This window comes from Mauremys mutica, chromosome 2, assembly GCF_020497125.1.
Source record: "Mauremys mutica isolate MM-2020 ecotype Southern chromosome 2, ASM2049712v1, whole genome shotgun sequence".
NCBI lineage: Eukaryota > Metazoa > Chordata > Testudines > Geoemydidae > Mauremys > Mauremys mutica.
This window is the reverse complement of record NC_059073.1, coordinates 61,218,249-61,233,365: the sequence shown is the minus strand read 5'-3', so window position 1 is coordinate 61,233,365 and position 15,117 is coordinate 61,218,249. Positions and strand designations below refer to the sequence as shown.

At 41.0% G+C, this 15,117-nt stretch overlaps 1 protein-coding gene across 1 annotated transcript in view; it reads right to left on the bottom strand.

The window, feature by feature from the left end:
• The window catches only part of SLCO5A1 (solute carrier organic anion transporter family member 5A1), a 171,262-nt gene extending 159,540 nt beyond the window's left edge, over nt 1–11,722 (bottom strand). The window contains exon 1 of the mRNA XM_045003182.1: nt 11,591–11,722. The gene's annotated coding sequence lies outside the window, so the exon portion shown is untranslated. The remainder of the gene's footprint in view (nt 1–11,590) is intronic.
• Between the last annotated feature and the right edge of the window lie 3,395 nt (nt 11,723–15,117).

Sequence of the window (15,117 nt, the reverse complement as noted above, 5' to 3'; positions counted from 1 at the left end):
TGTGACAGGAAGTTTTTCCTAATGTCCAACCTAAATCTCCCTTGCTGCAATTTAAGCCCATTGCTTCTTGTCCTATCCTCAGGAGTTAACGAGAACAATTTTTCACCTTCCTCCTTGTAACAATCTTTTATGTACTTCAAAACTGTTATATCCCACCTCAGTCTGCTCTTCTCCAGACTAAACAAACCCCCATTTTTTTCCATTTTTCTAGGCCTTTAATCGTTTTTCTTGCGCTCTTCTGAAGTTCCTCCAATTTGTCCACATCTTTCCTGAAATGTGGTGCCCAGAGCGGGACACAATACTCCAGTTGAGGCCTAATCAGCTCAGAGTAGAGCAAAAGAATTAAGTCTTGGGTCTTGCTTAATACATCCCAGAATGATGTTTGCTTTTTTTGTGACAGTATTATACTGTTGACTCATATTTCGTTTATGATCCACTATGACCCCCAGATTCCTTTCTGCAGTACTCCTTCCTAGGCAGTCATTTCCCATTTTGTACATGTGTAATTGATTGTTCCTGCCTAAGTGGAGTTCTTTGCCTTTGTCCTTATTGAATTTCATCCTATTTACTTTCGGAAAGCTGACTGCTGCAGAGGAGCATGTGGATCAGACAGAGACTTCTCTTAGAGGAGAATCTATTGATAGAGATTCTCTAGGTTATAGTCAGGAACAGAGGATGGAAGAGGATAATGTAAGGGCCAGATCAGATGATAAACAGTCACATAAAAAGGAATGACATCAGAAAAGGGCAGACAATTAAACAGTGACAAGTTTTTTAAGTGCTTGTACACAAATGCGAGAAGTCTAAATAATAAGATGAGTGAACTAGAGTGCTTCGTGATAAAGGAGGATATTGATATAACAGCCATCACAGAAACCTGGTGGACTGAGGACAATCAATGGGACACAATTATTCCAGGGTACAAAATATATCGGAAGGACAGAACAGGTCGTGAGGGGGGAGGGGGAGTGGCACTGTATGTGAAAGAAAATGTAAAATCAAATAAAGTAAAAATCTTAAGCGAATCCACATGTTCCATAGAATCTCTATGGATAGTACTTTCATGCTCAAAGAATATAACATTAGGGATCTATTATCAACCACCTGACCAGGACAGTGATAGTGATGATGAAATGCTAAGGGAAATTAGAGAGGCTATCAAAATTAAGAACTCAATAATAGTGGGGGATTTCAATTATCCCCATATTGACTGGGAACATTTCACTTCAGGACGAAATGCAGAGATAAAATTTCTCGATACTTTAAATGACTGCTTCATGGAGCAGTGGTACGGGAACCCACAAGGAAAGAGGCAACTCTAGATTTAGCCCTGAGTGGAGCGCAGGAGTTGGTCCAAGAGGTAACAACAACAGGACCGCTTGGAAATAGTGACCATAACATAACATTTAACATCCCTGTGGTGGGACGAACATCTTAACAGCCCAACACTGTGGCATTTAATTTCAAAAGGGGGAACTATGCAAAAATGAGGGGGTTAGTTAAACTAAAATTAAAAGGTACAGTGACTAAAGTGAAATCCCTGCAAGCTGCATGGACGCTTTTTAAAGACACCATAATAGAGGCCCAACTTAAATGTATACCCCAAATTAAGAAACACAGTAAAAGAATTTTAAAAAGAGCCACCGTGGCTTAACAACCATGCAAAAGAAGCAGTGAGAGATAAAAAGACTTCCTTTAAAAAGTGGAAGTCAAATCCTAGCGAGGTAAATAGAAAGGAGCATAAACACTGCCAAATAAAGTGTAAAAAATGTAATAAGAAAAGCCAAAGAGGAGTTTGAAGAATGGCTAGTCAAAAACTCCAAAGGTAATAAAATGTTTAAGTACATCAGAAGCAGGAAGCCTGCTAAACAACCAGTGGGGCCCCTCGATGATAGAGAGAGGAAAGGAGCACTTAAAGTCATTGCAGAGAAACTAAACAAATTCTTTGCTTCAGTGTTCGCAGCTGAGGATGTTAGGGAGATGCCCAAACCTGAGCTGGTTTTTGTAGGTAACAAATCTGAGGAACTGTCAGATTGAAGTGTCAGTAGAGGAGGTTTTGGAATTGATAAACTCAACATTAACAAGTCACCAGGGGGAGGGATAGCTCAGTGGTTTGAGCATTGGCCTGCTAAACCCAGGGTTGTAAGTTCAGTCCTTGAGGGGGCCACTTAGGGATCTGGGGCAAAAATTGGTCCTGCTAGTGAAGGCAGGGGGCTGGACTCGATGACCTTTCAAGGTCCCTTCCAGTTCTAGGAGATTGGTATATCTCCAATTATTTATTTATTTATTACCAGATGGCATTCACCCAAGAGCTCTGAAAGAACTCATATGTGAAATTGCGGAACTATTAACTAGGGTTTGTAACCTGTCCTTTAAATCGGCTTCTGTACCCAATGACTGGAAGTTAGCTAATGCAACGCCAATATTTAAGAAGGGCTCTAGAGGTGATCCCGGCAATTGCAGACCGGTAAGTCTAATGTCAGTACCGGGCAAATTAGTTGAAACAATAGTAAAGAATAAAATTGTCAGACACACAGAAAAACATGAACTGTTGAGCAATAGTCAACATGGTTTCTGTAAAGGGAAATCGTGTCTTACTACTCTATTAGAGTTCTCTGAAGGGGTCAAACAAAGATGTGGACAAGGGGGATCCAGTGGACATAGTGTACTTAGATTTCCAGAAAGCCTTTGACAAGGTCCCTCACCAAAGGCTCTTATGTAAATTAAGTTGTAATGAGATAAAAGGGAAGGTCCTTTCATGAACTGAGAACTGGTTAAAAGACAGGGAACAAAGGGTAGGAATTAATGGTAAATTCTCAGAATGGAGAGGGGTAACTAGTGGTGTTCGCCAAGGGTCACTCCTAGGACCAATCCTATTCAACTTATTCATAAATGATCTGGAGAAAGGGGTAAAAAGTGAGGTGGCAAAGTTTGCAGATGATACTAAACTACTCAAGATAGTTAAGACCAAAGCAGATTGTGAAGAACTTCAAAAAGATCTCACAAAACTAAGTGATTGGGCAACAAAATGGCAAATGAAATTTAATGTGGATAAATGTAAAGTAATGCACATTGGAAAAAATAACCCCAACTATACATACAATATGATGGGGACTAATTTAGCTACAATGAGTAAGGAAAAAGATCTTGGAGTCATCGTGGATAGTTCTCTGAAGATGTCCACGCAGTATGCAGGTCAAAAAAGCAAACAGGAAGTTAGGAATCATTAAAAGGGGACAGAGAATATATTATTGCCCTTATATAAATCGATGGTACGCCCACGTCTTGAATACTACGTACAGATGTGGTCGCCTCATCTCAAAAAAGATATACTGGCACTAGAAAAGGTTCAGAGAAGGGCAACTAAAATGATTAGGGGTTTGGAGAGGGTCCCATATGAGGAGAGATTAAAGAGGCTAGGACTCTTCAGCTTGGAAAAGAGGAGACTAAGGGGGGATATAATAGAGGTATATAAAATTATGACTGATGTGGGGAAAGTGGATAAGGAAAAAAAAGTTACTTATTCCCATAATACAAGAACTAGGGGTCACCAAATGAAATTAATAGGCAGCAGGTTTAAAACAAATAAATGAAGAAGAACTTCCTCACAGCTCACAGTCAACTTGTGGAACTCCTTACCTGAGGAGGTTGTGAAGGCTAGGACTATAACAGCATTTAAAAGAGAACTGGATAAATTCATGGAGGTTAAGTCCATTAATGGCTATTAGCCAGGATGGGTAAGGAATGTTTGTCAGAGGGTGGAGATGGATGGCAGGAGAGAGATCATTTGATCATTACCTGTTAGGTTCACTCCCTCTGGGGCACTGTCATTGTCCACTATCGGTAGACAGGATACTGGGCTAGATAGGCCTTTGGTCGGACCCAGTATGGCTGTTCTTATGTTCTTACCATTTCTCCAGTTTGTCCAGATCCTTTTGAATTTTACTCTTATCCTCCAGAGCACTTGTAACCCCTCCCAGCTTGGTATCATCTGCAAACTTATAAGTTTACTCTATGCCATTATCTAAATCACTGATGAAGATATTGATCAGAACTGGACCCAGGACCGATCCCTGCAGGACCCTACTCATTGTGCCCTTCCAGCTTGACTGAACTACTAACTACTCCTCTCTGGGAAGGATTTTCCAACCAGTCACACACCCACCTTATAGTACTCCCAACTAGGCTATATTTCTCTAGTTTATGAGGAGGTTGTGTGGGACAGCATCAAAAGCCTTACTAAAGTCAAGATATACCACATCTGTCACTCCCTCCCTGTCCACAAGGCTTGTTACCCTGTCAAAGGAAGCTATTAGGTTAATTTAACATGATTTGTTCTTGAAAAATGCATGTTGACTATTACTTATCACCTTATCTTCAAGGTGTTTGCAAATTGATTGTTTATTTGCTCTATTAACTTTCTGGGTACTGACATTAAGCTGACTGGTCTATAATTCCCCAGGTTGTCCTTACTCCCCTTTTTACAGATTGGCACTATATTTGCCCTCTTCCAGTCCACTGGAATCTCTCCTGTCTTCCACGAGTTTTCAAAGATAATAGCAAATGGCTCAGATATCTCCTCAGTCAGCAACTCGAGTATTCTAGGATACATTTCATCAGGCCCTGCCAATCTGAAGACATCTAATTTGTCTAAGTAATTTTTAGCTTATTCTTTCCCTATTTTAGCCTCAGATCCTACCTCATTTTCATATAATCAGCGGTAAGAATCAGCATAACACCATCAACCAGATGAGCATGTGAACTGATAAATTGTACATACAAATATAAAGAAATAGGAAATTCATGATGCAGGCTTTCCATGGAAAATGAAAGGTTCAAGCTAGCTGCAAGGGCTATTTTTGCCTTCTTTATTTACTGTTGTCTTTCCAACACATTTACTGTCATTATTCATTCAATATCTCTTCATTTGAACTTATGTGCCATTCCTGTAAACACCCAATGGGACAGCCACAGTAAATACTACACTCAGCAGGTGTTCACAGGATCGGACTGTTAAATTACGTGGGAATTTTTTTTTAATTCCTTGTAAAACACCATACATACCTTTCTAGGTTCCTATCATTCTCATACACTGTGGGGTCCAAGCACCTCAGGTATGGTCAGGTAGTTGTTCTATGTATTTGTTTTAGGTTGTAGTATGAGTGGCAAAAGCAGCAGCTGCTTATAACACACTTCTGTTTAATCAATCGCGTAGGTGCTGTTATGTCTGACAACAGATAATAAGTTGAAATATGGCATGTTAATAAACTTCTTACATCCCTAGATTCCTTAGAAACACAAGTAGTAAACTTCATAGTCAGGAGAGTGCCACCCCTACAGATGTATGTTCAGGATCGTGTGAGGACTTCCTACGCTACCTGCCTGAGATCAATGTAGAGCTCATACTCCTAGGGCATGATTCATCACCTACAGAAGTCAATGGAAAGGCTCCTGCAGTTCTCAGTGAGGTCTGAATCCAACCCTCAGGCTGTGAGAGGCAGATGCCATGAGAATCATGCTATATGATAGCTAACTGCCAGAGATGTGGTATTACAGACACATGGGTTAATAATAAAAAATAAAATATTAAATAAAGATATTTGTCAGTTGTCACCACGGTCTCTGTGATCCAGCTGTGAGTGGATTTGGGGAAAGAGGAGTATATTAAGGAAAAGGTACTGCAGACTGAACAATGAGATCCACTTTTGTTCTCAGATAAACCACTGTATTAGAGTGGTAAAGGACAGTTCTATACTTTTGATATTGACAATCAAAGAAATGCCCATGTTCAATGCATGAATCTCTGCTGCAATAATATAATAAATAGAGTTATTACAAAGAGCTGTGGGATAATCTACTTTTAAATTAGCATTAACAATAGCACAGCTTACTAGCATTTCCCCATAACATGAGGAAAACAAGCCAAATGATTATTTATTGTTCTATATTCGACATTGTTTGCTCTGATAAACACATTTAAATTATACATGTTTATAGAAATGTCAGTTGGAACTTCTAAATCATCATTTCTCTTATTCTTCATTGAAATTAGCAATCCCCACTTTATTAATTCCTGTCCTGACCTAATTGTTCCAAAAATGACGACAAGAAACTGAACTGTGTGTCTGGCAGTTGAACTCTGTATTTATCCCAAAAGAGCCTTAATCACTACAGCTGATATTCACCATTTGATTCAGATTGTTCTGAGTTTTAAAACCATTTATAAGCCAGTGAAAGGGTTTGCATGCAGAGAGAAGGAATTAAGGACATCCTAGGCATTATCTGCATGAGTGCAGGAGAGTGTGCTAATACATTTTTTCTTGAGGGGTAGAGTGCTTTTGAGTATTTTTGCGGATGGCAGATTGAAACTAGAAATCCTTTTATCCTTGGTTAAATAATAACAGGCATCACTGTGACCCCAAAAGCTTCATACAGGATATGGATGAAGCACACTTTCTAGAGGAAGGTAATTTAGGTGCAAGAATTCATCAGTCTCAAGTGCTCGCTAAACTAGGAGTGACAATCATGTGTGGTTTTATTCTAGACTGCCTATTATCTACTAACCTTTGCTTCACCTCCCATTTCCACCACTATTCAGGGAATAGCACAGCAAGCGCTGCATTCTCAGCAGTTATAGTTGGATGAATGAAGATGGTTGAAGAACAGGTATAAAATAAAGTAAAATACTTCCTTTCCTTTGAGCAAAGAAAGTAATCCAACATGGCACCTACCTTTATTGAAACCAAATTATGGCAATGCTATATAATCCATCTTTTTAAAATCTAGCATTGAAACATCACCTTTATTACTGTAATAGGGTGGCCACTTGCTACTGAGCACCCCTCATGGCCAGCAGTCACTTCACATCAGCAGTGCAAGCAGGCTGCTATGCTCCAGTACACTGTACCAGCAAGCTAGTTATAGCCAACACGGTGTACCGGAAAGACACAGCTACAGCCCCACCAGAGGAAAGGACTGGGGGTTCTGCTCCTTTCCTCACTACAATTCCTGGGACAGCCCTGCCCCAAAGTCTCCAGCACAGCAGGAGGACAGAACACCCCCCTCCCCCGGTTACATGGGATTGATGCGGGGAGGGGACGGGGAGAGTGTGGGGGCAGGGTGGTGAGGAGTCACATGGAAAGTCATGTGCTCCCCTTAGGTGTTTCCCCCTCCCCAGAACCAGTAAGAAATGGATTTTACTTGCACCACTGCTTTGCATGTTCCCTGCTGCCCGTTAGCTCCCTCTTGCAGGCCCCTTAAACATGCTACACAATCTATCTTGTGTTTAGCTGTACCCCGAAGCTGAAATAATAGATAGACTCAAACCATCCTCAGAGTCCTTTAAAAAATGGTTCAAACAATCCTCAGAGAATCCCCACAATAAAGGCCATAACCATACCACAAAAGTTCATACTTAGCCCTGCTGCTTCTACCATGCCCAAGTCAGCAGTCCCAGCCCTCTCTAGCTAGCACTCAACCCTCTGCTCTCAGCTTCCTTCTCCTTCAGTTTCTCCCCTTTTTTTTTTAAAAAGGAAAAGCGAAGCAGATTTGAATGAATAATCTATAGCCGCCACCAACTGCTGTAATTCCTTGATACTTCGTCGTTTATATTCTCTCACTCTGCCCTGTCTCTTCCAGGTAACGTAACAGCACCTTTTTAATACTCCATTTCCCAACATTTTTATTAAACATCATCATGTGATTTTGTTACCTTAAGACACTTGAATTCCTCAGAAAGCTTTTTCCTTTCTTTTTCAAAGCCCTTACACACCCATAAGAGGTGATCAATTGTTTCTTCCACCTTACAGAGTGCACGTAGTCCATCTTTGTGTCTATTTATTTGAAAAAAGATTTTTGTTTAAGTCCCAATGGCCAGTTGGTACTCTAAACAAAAGCACTTCATTGACCCTACCCAGGCCCTGAAGTATGTTGTAATCCTCAACTCTAGGGCACAATTCAAAAAAAATCTTTTTTTCCATTAATCCAAATTTTTGGCCATTCCTCTTTTAAATTTGTCTGTACTAGGCTTTTGAATTCCTGTTTACTCAAGGGTATTTCTATGTCATCCTTCCATTTCTTACAGCGTTTTTAGCAGCTTTATCCACCATTTTGTTCTGTTATCACAATATGCGCTGGGATCCACACTGTTACATGTATCTCCATCTGTACTACCTGTGCTATTAGAAATATCATTTCATTGATTAAATCACTTTTACATACTGAGACACCTTTTTTTAATCACCAAGAGGCCTCAGATTGAATGTTTAAAAAAGGCTGTTGCTGCTGGGTGTACATCTCAAATCCAGTTTAATGCTACCATTATTGCTACTAGTTTGGCAGTCATGACAGCTACATAATGAGATGTTCTTTTATATGTACTAATTCCTAGTTTTGGTAATAATACATCATCCTAACTCTTCCTGGTTTTTTGTTTTGTTTTTGTTTGGGGTCTTTTGTTGTTGGTTTGTTTGGCTTTTGTTGTTTTTGGTTGGTTGTTTCTTCTTTTATGGATCCATCTATAAGTATTTGACAAAACCAACTCCGCTTTTCATCTATATAGTGGAACACTTCATTTTTAATATGTATGGTCTCCTTTTTTTACCCTTAAGTTTATAAAATAAATCAAAATCCACATTTGGACATTGCATTTTCCTTCCATAACTAATTTTCCCATGACAAAGTTTTGACTCAGTTCAGCTTTTCCTTGACCTTCAACTCCTGCATCCATACTTTAACTTGAAATGCATGTGGCATTCTAACATTGTGTACTATAGTTTGCCTATCAAATTCCCAGCACTCCTCATATTTTTGAGGTACTTTCATCACTGCAGTTCCCATTAACTTTGGCCCAGAATGTTAGGTCCAGTAGTTTCAGTCAGTCCAAGTGGCATTTCACTAGAAGCTATCTGTAGCATGTAAGGGTCTGTCTACACTATGAAATTAGGTTATTTTATAGAAGTCAATTTTTAGACATTGATTTTATACAATCGATTGTGTATGTTCCCACTAAGCACATTAAGTCAGCCAAGTGCGTCCTCACTACCGTGGCTAGCATTGACTCACAGAGCAGTGCACTGTGGGAAGCTATCCCACAGTTCCTGCAGTGTCCGCTGCCCACTGGAATTCTGGGTTAAGCTCCCAATGCCTGATGGGGCAAAAACATCATGATGGGTGGTTTTGGGTACATGTCATCACTCTCCTCTCCCCTCCCTCCGTGAAAGCAACTGCAGACAATAATTTTGTGCCTTTTTGCCTGTGTTACCCATGCAGACACCATAGCACAGCAAGCATGGAGCCCACTCAGCTCATCACTGCTGTTGCAAGCATTGTAAACACCTCGCACATTTTACTGCAGTATGTGTGGAACCTGGCTAAGAGATGGCAGCAGGAGGATAATTGTGATGAGGACATGGGCACAGATGTTCCTGAAAGCATGGGCTGTGGCAATTGGGTTATCATGGCAGCAGTGGGGCAGGTTGATATAGTGGAATGCTGATTCTGGGCCTGGCAAACAAGCATAGATTGGTGGGACTGCATAGTGTTGCAGTCCAATGGCTGCAAAACTTTTGCATGCATCAGGCCACTTTCCTGGAACTCTGAGTTGCTTTCTCCACCCTGAAGCCAGTGCAATCACTGACATTCTGCTATCAAGGGTAGTGACTCTGGGAAATGTGCAGGTCATAGTGGATGGCTTTGCTGCAATGGGTTTCCCTAACTCTGGTGGGGCGATAGATGGAATGCATATCCCTATCTTGGCAATGGACCACCTTACCAACCAATACATAAACCATAAGAGGTACTTCTCAATGGTGCTGCAAGCACTGGTGAATCATAAGGGGTCTTTCACCAACATCGGATGGCCGGGAAAGGTGCATGACGCTCGCGTCTTTAGGAATATCAAGATGAGAGCTGCCTTGACTGTTGAGAACAGGGGCGGCTCCAGACCCCAGCACGCCAAGCGCGTGCTTGGGGCGGCATGCCGCGGGGGGCGCTCTGCTGGTCGCCGGGAGGGCAGCAGGCGGCTCCGGTGGACCTTCCGCAGGTGTGCCTGCGGAGGGTCCAGTGGAGCCGCAGGACCAGCGGACCCTCTGCAGGCACGCCTGCGGGAGGTCCACCGGAGCCGCGGGACCAGCGACCAGCAGAGCGCCTCCCGCGGCATGCCGCCCTGCTTGGGGAGGCGAAATGTCTAGAGCCGCCCCTGGTTGAGAAGCAAGTGGCAACAGTCCAATGGAAGCTTGCAATGCCTGACTGCTACTGGTCAGTTGGGAATCAATTCCCCCCCCCCCCCCAGTTTGTGCTGCACAATTTATCACTTCCATGATAAATGCAATAAGCTTCATTTTTCACTACTAGTATACCATTACCTATTCCTTCTGCAGTGTGTGTTATATTCTTTATAGAATGAGGCTGTCTGCAGTTCTTTTTCTTATGCCAATTGTTTCTTCCTTCTCCTAATGCTTTGAGAGAGTCTCCTTAAAGCTTCCACATAAGAGGTTATTAATTTGTCTCTTTAGCTTGTCTTGCTGCAATACATCTATATGCTGGACTACAAATAACACAGCAACTACTACATTTGGTCTCTATTCCTTCTATAGAATTTTCATAGGAATTCTCTGCCCCACATTTACAGCATCTCATTTTCCCTTTACAAATAATTGTGCCCATACTATTTGCACTTAACACCTTAGAGGAGAGGGGACATATGGCTTGGTTTGAATTTCTGAAACCTTGGTGCTACTTTCTCAGGTAGAGTCCCTCCTTAAATAAAAGGAGGGCAGCTGTTGGCTTGTTTTCACCTCCTCATTTACTAATGAGTCACTTTCTCTCATCACTGGTTAATTCCAATAGCACTCCTTATATTACCCCCTTCATTTCAGTCAAATACTTTGATAGCCAGCAACTTATTTTAACTTTCCCTGGCATTTTAGTTGTTGCAGTTTATCTACTTGCTCTTTGTTTTTACATTCAACTAGAAGATCCCCATCTCACAGCCTCCCAGCTCTTACAATAACCCCCATGCTTTTTTTTAAATCCAGTCAGAGCTACTTTCACAGGTTAAAGTCACCTAATCTTACTTCTTTGGTGTGGGATTTTACCATTATAACATTTTGGATTATTTCCTTCCTCAGTTTTGCTTCTCTGCTGATATCTGCTTCTACTCTTTTTTCCTGCTTTGTATCCATTCTCCCTTTCTAATCCACTTCAGTTTTCAGAGTGACTTCATTTGGTGTCAGAAAATCCTCCATCTCTCTCCAGCCCATTACCAGTCACCTTCCCTTGTTCTGAGGGAGAAGGCAGTCTGTATACTACTCCCCTCCAGAGAGCTCTTCCTGCCTGGGTGCAAGAGAGGGGAGCCCTGCCCCACCCTATAGTACAGGGTTCCTGATTCCAAGCCCTTAAAGGAACAGTCTCCTAGGTTCCCCCTCCCCACCCAAATCAAACCCTTAATTCCCCAGGACCACTTCTCTTCTGCTACCATGCCATTCCTGAGCCTTTGTTCACTCCAACTCCCTGGAATGGGATCTTCTGGCCCTTTCTACTCTTAAGGGCTAATATACCCCCATTACAATTACCATATCCATTTTCTGACCTGTGCACTAAAGCGAGAGAGGGGGGAAATCTTTGAAGACAAAATGGAGTCAGATTCTGCTCTCAGTTACACTGGTTTGGATAAAAGGGTCCAATAAGGGCTCTTTATCTTTAAGAAGAGCTAATCCAGTGAGGTGCTGAGTGTTCTGAGAATACTCAGAACTACAGTTGGTTGAGAATTTTTTGACAATAAGTTTGTTTGGAAAATGCCAATTTGACAGAACCAACAAGTTGTGGGAAAAGGGTCTGTTTTGAAGAATTTCTCAACTCAAAAAAGTTCAATAAGGTTTAAATTGTCAATATAAAATTGTTTTCAATTGAAAATTCCAGTTTGAAAGGATTTTGCTTCAAAATTTAAACTAATTATATTTTACTATTTAAAAAATTTAAAAAAGTACTTTGACCCAAACTGAAAAGTTGTTTGGATTTTCAGTTCCCCAAAAATTGTGATTGACTTTGACCCAATTTGGGATAAGAATTTTTTTTTAATTGTCATGGGATATGAAAACTGTTTCCTAGCAAGCTCTAATCAGCACCTCACAAGATCAAGCCACTACTGAGTTACATTCTAGTCATCATCATTTTATAATACAGAGGATATAGAGTTATGGTGCAGTTTGAGTATATTTTGGTGGAACACCTGTTGGGCCAGGAGCTGCTAAAAGGACACATGTTGTTAATTTTGGCTAGTAAACAGATTTTTCAGAATGGTCTCCAGTCCAACTTTAACAGTATCCTGGATACAGAGGGAAAGTACAGAAAGAACAAATGGGCTGTGAGGAGAGAGAGATTTTATTCAAATGCATTTGTTTTTTTCATGCCACAGCATGTAAAGAAATCTGTTTAGTTAAATACAGGGAATGGAAGCTTGTAAAATGTTGAGGCTCACCTGCATGCAAGAGATGTCTATGGCACACATGCATCACCACCTTTCTTGAAAGAGGGCTGACCTGGGTTAGACACCTAACTCCAGGCACCTCCCTCTGGCCTGAGTTAGGCACTTAAATGCATTTGAGGGGTGGTTAGGCCACACCCCTCTTTTCAGCATTTTCTATTCGCTAGTTTAGGCAATTCCCAGTTCAGTGTGCTGGCTTTTGTAGATCCCATTCTTAGGCACCTACGTCTCCTCAAGCATTGTACAGGGAGCCTGGGTGCTTAAGTTAGGTACTGCAATGCTGAGCTCAGATTGGTTAACAGTAGGAACTGCAGATATGCTGAGCACTGTTCTGCTGCAGACAATAGGGATTGCAGGTGTTCAGCATCTCTGAAAAATCCCATGCAAGTAACTTGTCCATGTCACACAGAGTCTGTATCTGAACCCCTGGCTCCCAGCCCTATACTTTAATCGGGACTATTTTTTAAAAAATTTTAATTAAAAACACCCCTCTCACCAGGACAGCTGCTTGGGTATCCAGAAAAAAAAATCAAACACTTTTACTAATCATTTAAAATAAAGTATGCTACTGTATCTGAGAAACCCCCGACTGACAAACTGAAAAGCAAGAAGTCTCCTCCCCCCATCCCCCAATATTACATGAAGTAAATAAAACAATTGCAGCCATCTCATTTTGCCTACCTAGATACATTAAGACATACAATCTCTCACAAGACTATTAAGGGCTAGATTGTGTCTTTACAATCTGCCCTAGCGAGAGGCAGCATGCAGTTGGGCAACCTCATGAGCAGATCAGAAAATGAATGGTGTCTCTAAAGCCTGGTCTACACCCACAGCTGCATAGATTTAACTAAAGGTGTTATTTTATACCAGTTTATTTAGATCAGAGCAACTTTGCATGTTGACATTTTTTTAATCAACTTAAACCTGGTTTATATTGGCTTAGCTTGCATCAGTACATTTACAGACATCAGCAAAACCAACATAACCATGTTTAAAGTGTGTCCATGCAGGGGTTGGCATCAGTTTAACTAAATTGCTTTTTGAGTTGATTTCAGTTCAGCCAGTATGACTTCTGTGTCTAGATGAGCCTTTAGTGCCACAGTTCACTCCCTGGTTCCTCCCTTGTGCCAGCTGAGTGTTACCAGTCTATATCAGCAGTCTATTTCCTCCACTGCACTGGCTCAGCTTGGCTGGCATTGAGGAGGAACCAAGATATGCCTACTCCCTGCCCACATACTACCTAGCCACCTTTATGGGAGGGAGAACAGTGGTTTTATGGAGGCTTCTCTCCTCACCACATTGAAACCCATCCTGTGGGTAGCTTACACAAAGTAGTAAGGTGATGCCTTAAGGTGCCTTTGTACCCTGCAGGAAAACAAGTATATTTTCCTAAATCAATATGGTCTCCAATGAAGTCAATAGAGCTACACATTTATACCAGCTAAGAATCTGTCCCAATGTTAACAATGATAAAAAACTATATATTAATGCTGTGGCACACAGAGTGCCTTTTGTTTGTTCAGGGGCCTGCATACAATGGCAACTTTGCAGCTCAAAAGAAAGTTGCTTTGTGACTCAAGAAAAATTTGTTAGCGAGAATTCTGGAAAAAGAGCTACTGAGCCTGTTCCTATGGTCTCTAATGGGAGCAGGATCAAGCCTATGATGAGCTCATTGCTCCTAATTATAGTTGCCAGACTGCATCATTATAGCTGAGCAGCAGAGGAAAGAATCACAAAACACATGCAAATATATTTTTATAAATTCTACTTCATTCTATATGGGCCTTCAAGTACAAACAAAAAAACATGAATAGGAAACCTTTATGCTGCACATTTTACTTTTAAAAATGTTGTAGTTTAATTTGCAAAAGTAGCTTGAAAAGGGTTACCAGCAAAATATCTCTTTTAAAACTGTGGTTTGACATGTCCTGTAAAGTTGCATCTGTCATATTGCGGGACTGATGGAGCTGGGCATTATGCACAATAGTCATAAAGTATTAGCCTGAAGTTTTAAATGACCCAGTTTTGAAAAAACAAAGCACACTTACACACAAAATAAATGCAGCTTAAAAGTAAGTTATAAAAAGATTGTATTAAAGAAAAAATATTTAAAAGGACATTTACAAAATTTGATTTTTAAAGAAATCCTGCAATTTTTTAAGAAAGGAAATAACATTGTGTGCTGGACTGAAGCCTATCTCTGGGAACTTGTATGAGGATGAAATCTAAATGAAGTTCAACTGTCTGATTAATTAGGAGCACAGCTCTTTTTCTATTGACATCAATAGAAGTTTCCTAGTGAATTCCATAGGCTTGTGTACACTAGAGATTTGGGCATTGCAAGCACCCTCCACACTTGTGAGGCACTTTGTGTCCACAAAATGTTGTTGGACTTGTGCACAAAAGTCAGCAGCACATGCAACTGTACTTGGTTGGAGTAATTATGCTGTTGCCACACAGTAAACCATAGTATCGTGTATGGGATCACTCTATACCATTGCAGCACTAATGGTGACAAGGGTTTACTCCTGGGGGAATTCTGCACCACTGCGCATGTGCAGAATGTATGACTTCCTGACAGGCAAGTAAAGGGAATCCACGAGAGCAGTCATGTGACCCTTACCACCAGT